This window comes from Hemiscyllium ocellatum, chromosome 11 (genome assembly GCF_020745735.1).
Source record: "Hemiscyllium ocellatum isolate sHemOce1 chromosome 11, sHemOce1.pat.X.cur, whole genome shotgun sequence".
In the NCBI taxonomy this organism is placed as follows: domain Eukaryota; kingdom Metazoa; phylum Chordata; class Chondrichthyes; order Orectolobiformes; family Hemiscylliidae; genus Hemiscyllium; species Hemiscyllium ocellatum.
In genome coordinates, this window is record NC_083411.1 from 29577610 (window position 1) to 29583991 (window position 6382).

Sequence of the window (6382 nt, forward strand, 5' to 3'; positions counted from 1 at the left end):
GCTTTCAGAGGCCTCCTAGCATAGGAGAATCACCCAGAGGAGTCTTCTATTATCTGGGCATTTCCTTCAGAGTCTATGATGTCTGGATTCCACAGGGTCTGTGGCAGTTTCAGTGCAATCCCCAGTTTTAAAAGGAAAGGCTGAAAGAAAAATGGCCTTTTGTGAAAAACTGGTCAACCTGGCATCTAGGATTTCTCAGCAGGCCTGCCAGAATAAGGACACACCTTCTTCTGGGGACAAGGATCCTCAGAGGTATGAGACAACTCGACCAACAAAATGGCACCTCCCAGACAATGTATCAAGGTGCAAGCATAGAAATGGTAATGAACCCCAAAACTGTGAACAATGGAACTTGTCTAGTTAATGGGTTAACAGTTTTGGAGGCTCCATGAAGTCATCAAAACTTCTGTTAAGTAAATTTGTGGCAGTATTGACCCTTTTGTTTCCATGAATGATGAGATTAAACCAGCCCCAGCAATCACTGGAGATGGTTCGTGAAATGGAATTACTTGAGGGGTGGAGCTGGTCGGCCCTTTGGAATCACAAGCGTAAAGGGGGCTGCAGGGCCAGTTATAGGGGCTCTTTTTCCTTTTCACTCTCTTCGCTATGAGCTCGCTGTGTCTCTGCACACCAGCCCTTTGGGGCTGTAGACATTGACCCTGTCTGCGACCTCGGAAGTCTGCAACAATACCCGAGGCAGAGAAGAGCCCCACCGGATAAGTAATAAGTCCCTCTGGGACTGTAAGAACTCTTTTTAGGCCTGGGTCACTCGTACTCTGGAGTAGTTGGTTAGGCATAGAGGTGAGGGCGGGTGCGTAATTCTTAAAGTGTAAGTACCTTGTAAATTGTGTAAGGTTAAAAATTTACATTGTTCCACTCCAATTTCTTATATTTTATATCATAGTATAGAGGATATGTTTCATCGAAGTATTGTACGGATTGGGCAATTTGAATTTTTTCCTGTAATACAAATTCCTGGTAATTTTGAACTCATATTTGAGTCCGTCTGTGCTCCCCCTGGGTACACCAGTTCTGACTGAGCTCACAGCAGAACCCAGACTATAATTCCAGTGTCAAGGACTGCAGGGCGATCCAGGCGATTCGAACCAGCCACACAAGGGGGATTGCTGGCCAGGATTAGCAGTTTGATCTCTCTTTTTCTGTCTCTTGGGGGGTCTGCCTAAGTGGATAGGTACCAGGTGGCCTTTGTCTCACCAAGAGAGAGAATTGCCCAGGCATTGGTAGTGGTCGCGATTACTGTGTGGAGATAAGTTCCGACTCGCTGGTCAGGCTATAAACAGTGAGTTTGGTTCAGCGCTCCCTCTCCAGCGGAGTTGCCCTAGTGTGACATTTCAGGTTGTTAAAGTTTTAGAGCCTGCTGGAGAGAGACCACCACAGTGATCAGTGAACCCCAGACACCGGCCCGAGTGTGGAGTAAAGGAAAGAGTCCCTTCCACAGGTCCCATGTGCAACTTGCATCAACGCTACGGAACTGATTATCTAGCTAAATTTGGGCTAATATTTCAGAAATTTGCAAAGAAAACCATCAACTTTATCTCAATGGTTTGTGTGCTTATTATGGGAGGTTCGTAACTTTTATTTAGAAAACTATTTCTGTTTGCAAGGGATATCCAGATTAGATGTATTTAAAAATGAAATCCTGCCTAAAGTGCATGGACAATACAATGGAACACAGGAAATAATATGAACAAACATAGTCATAGTTTTTCTTGACATTTTGCCTGATTTGCTTTGTTGAGTGTTTGTCAACTCTTAATAAAGTGCAGTATTTGTTTGAGTTTGTGAGATAAGCTACTATGTCAACAATTTGTAAAACAATTTTTATGCAGTCACAACAGAGGGAGGCAAGATGGCCCAGTGGTTAGCATTGCTGCCTCACAGTGCCAGGGATCTGGGTTTGATTCCACTCTTAGGTGACTGTGTGAAACAGATGCTTCGGTTTCCTCTCACAGTCTAAAGAGGTGCAGATTAAATGGATTGGCCGTGGAAGTGTGGGGTATTTATGGGCGGCACGGTGGCTCAGTGGTTAGCACTGCTGCCTCACAGCACTAGGGACCTGGGTTCGATTCCAACCTTGGGTGACTGTCTGTGTGGAGTTTACACATTCTTCCTGTGTCTGCGTGGGTTTCCTCTCGGTGCTCTGGTTTCTTTCCACAGTCCCACAGATTTGCAGGTTAGGTAAATTGGCCATGTTTAATTGCCCATAGTGTTCAGGGATGTGTAGGTTAGGTGCATTAGTCAGGGGTAAATGTAGAGTAATAGGGTAAGGGAATGGATCTGAGTGGGTTACTCTTCGGAGGGTCAGTGTGGACTTGTCGGGCCAAATGGCCTGTTTCCACGTGGATTCTATGATGTGACCATGATTTCACCCAACTTTGAATAAATTCTACATTTAACAGTTTATGACATTTTTATGAGAGTGCAGATCCATATATGGCTCAGGAATATGCCACACTTGTCACTCTACTCAATCATGCAGCCCCCACTATGAAACAGAAATTTTTTTTAACATACAAAACTAAATCTCAACATTCCCCTAGGATACATACACCTGCTCTATGACGGTGTACAGGTAGATAAGCTGAAGCTATTATTTTGGAAAAAAGAATGTGTGATGTGTTTTCACCACTGCCCATCCTATGCAATGTCTTTAGCAATTATCATGTGAGGTTACTGTAGGAATGGCATTTCCAGAAATTTCTAACAATACTTCTAACAACACTTTCTAACAATAATCGGTAACTACAAAGACATGAGGGAGGAGCTGGGGTGAGTTGATTGGAAGGGGAGCCTAGCAGGGAAGATGGTGGAGCAACTAGGGCAGGAGTTTCTCTGGGTAATTCAGGAGCCACAGCAGAAATTCATCCCAAGGAAGAAGAAATGTACTAAGAGGAGAATGAGGCAACCATGACTGACAGAGGAAGTCACAGACACCATTAAAGCAAAAGAAAAAGCATCCACGTAGTGAATATTAATGGGAAGCCAAAGGATTGAGAGGATGACCAAAAAAAGCAATAAGGAGGAAACGATGAAATATGAGGGTAAGCTGACTAACACAGAGGAACCTCGATTATCCGAAGAACACAGGTGGGAGGTATTTTGTTCGGTTAATCAAATTCCGGATAATTGAATACTGGATAACATTGTTCAGCCATGCACTGGGACCTTGTGATCTTGCCGGACAATCCAATATTCAGATAATCGAATGCTGGATAATTGAAGTTCCTCTGTAATATAGAAGAAGGTTACAAGAGGTTTTTTTTAGATATATAAAAGGTAAGACAGAGACAAGATTGAACATTGGACTGATGGAAAATGAGGCTGGAGAAGTATTAATGGGGAGCTAAGAAATGTTGGGTGAACCGAGTAGACACTTTGCATCAATCTTCACAGCGGAGGAACCAACAGCATACCAGAACTTCAAGAGGTCAGGAGAAAGAGATGAATGTAGTCAGAAGATGCTGGGAAAGTTGAAAGGTATGAAGGCGGATAAATCACTTGGACTAGATGTGTGGTGCTAAAAAGACAGACGGCCAGGCAGCATTTGAGGAGCAGAATATCAACATTTCGGTCATAAGCCATTCATCAGGAATGTAAGTGGGTCCGAAGGAAATAGCTGAGGAGATTGTAGAGGCATTGCTAGTGATCTTCCAGGAATCACTAGAATCAATAAGGGTCCTGGAGGACTGGAAAATGGCTAATGTAACACTCCAGATTAAGAAGGGAAGGACGGAGAAGACAGGAAATTATGGGCTGGTAAAATAGTGCTGAGTCAGCATGGCTTTGATAGTTGGGGGCTGGTCATGTCTGACTAATCTGTTAGAATTCTTTGAGGAGGTAATGAGAAAGTTAGACAAAGGAGAATCAATGAACAAGATCCATTTGGATTTCCAGAAAGCTTTTGACAAGGTTCCTCATACGATGCTGCTAAATAAAACAACAGCCCCTGGTATTAGAGGCAAGGTACTGGCATGGAAAGAGGAAAGGTGGCAGACTGGCAGAGGGCAGACAATGGGATAAAAGGATGGCAGCCAGTGACTCCTGGAGTTCTGCAGGAGTCTGTTTTGGGACCGCAACTATTCATGATATACATTAATGATCTGGTCAAAGGAACTGAGACCATTGCTGCTAAGTTTGCAGATGACACAGAGATTGTTGAAGAGACAGCAGAGGAAGTGGGCAGGCTGCAGAAGGACTTGGACAGGCTAAGAGTGTGGGCAAAGAAGTGGCACATGGGATACAGTGTGGGAAAGTATGAGGTTATGTATTTTGATAGGAAGAATAGATGTATAGACTATTTTCTACTTGGGGAAAGGCTTCAGAAATCTGAAGCATAAAGGAATGTGGGAGTTCTAGTTCAGCATTCTTTGAAGGTTAACATGCAGGTTCAGTGAGCATCTAAGAAGGCAATGCAATGTTAGTATTCATTTTGAGAGGGCCAGAATACAAGCGCAGGGATGTGCTGCAGAGTTTGTATAAAGCTCTGGTCAGACTGCATTTGGAGTATTGTGAGCAGTTTTAGGCCTCGTATCTAAGGAAGGATGTGCTGGCCTTAGAGGGGTACAGAGGAGGTTTACAAGAATGGAATGAAGACCTTGTCATATGAGGAACTATTGATGACACTGGGTCTGTACTCAATGGAGTTTAGAAGGATGATGAGAGGATCTGATTGAAACTTACAGAATACTGTGAAGCCTCGATAAGAGTGGCTATGGAGAAGATGTTTTCACTAGTAGGAGAAACTAGGGCCTGAGTGCAGAACGTCAGCGTGAAGGTACAGCACTTGTGTCTTAATAAAAAGGCCTGGAAAAACAGATCTGTTACTGAGGGCCAGATTCTACCCATTTCTTTTTTGATCAATCTATAATTCAGTACTCAGCTGGATAGGGTAAAAAGAGTGTGATTTGATCGGTTAAGTGTCAATAGTGCCCTTGTTCACATATGTTCACATCAAAGCTCTCTAAGCTAGAGCAGATGAAATGCTTCTGTATGAGGAGAAACTGCACACTTCATATTGGGCAAACATAAACCATAAACTGTTGATTAGATTTCCCAAGGCTTGAACTGAGAGATTTGAATACATTGACAGGTTCCCAAGGATGTCAGATGTCTGGCAAATGAGACAACAAAGTGTACAGTACAAATGCTATATAAATTTTAAATAACCACAATTTGACAAAACATTAAACACTTACTGACAATAGATTCTATTAAACTGTGCTCAGTTTACTTATGGTCAAGATTTATTATCAGGGATAAGATCAGTTAAGTCCTCAACTCTCATTTTGCAAAAACTGAAATCCAAGAATGAGATGACAGCTCTGATAGTCCTGTGAGCATGCTGTACTTATGGAAGCAGTATTGCTACATACACCACATTCAAATCCATCACATTACATCATTCCAGTTTCCTCAGAAACTTGAAACAAGCTGGAAGTAAAAAAAAGGGATCAACCTTAAATCACTTTAACAGCAGGAATATTGCCAAGAAATGGAATGAATTGAAGCAATGAGAACTAATCTACCAGATCAGATAAACATCTTCTGTACATCTGCCATCGACTTTGAGCAAGTGATTGTTTAAAATAACATATTTTCACTGACACATTTTTAAACTGTTGTCTGTTTTTCATTACCTGTTTCTATTTCTGTTCATTGGTGGTTAAGGATTTATTTTTTAATGTGTGATCTTCAAAACATTTATTGATTTGTCCATTGCTTGTCCCACCTATAATCAGGAAAACAACCAAATTTGGAGTTGCTATTTATTAATTGAATCACTTGGAGGGAAAATATACAAGACTGACTTGAACCCTCCATTTGGCACTTGCCAAATTGCACAATTGTGATGGGATTTGGTGTGTTAGGGGAGAATAGTCTTTAACACAACATGTAATCCTTCTGGCATGAATGGACCGATATACCATATACAGGTGGAAAGTTGGAAATGTTGCAGGGCTAGGATGCAGGTTCGATCAGTGAGAGGAGTTACCACTTAATAAGGATTACCACCCAGGTCCAGTCCAGTTCACAGCCGCATGTGCACAGCAGACCAGCAATGAAAGCCGTACTGCCATATGCAAATTTTTAAGGCATACGATCCTCAAGCATAACTTCTTTTATGAATGACTGGAGGAGCCAGTGTTGAACTGGCATGGACAAAGTTAAAAAATCACACATCACTAGGATAGTCCAACAGGTTTATTTGGAAGTACTAGCTCTCGAAGTGCTGCTTCTTTGTCAGGTGGTTGTGGACCATTTGCTAAAAATTCCATATCTTACATACTACTCCACAACCACCTGATGGAGAAGCAGTGCTTCGAAAGCTAGTGTTCCCAAATAAACCTGTTGGACTATAATC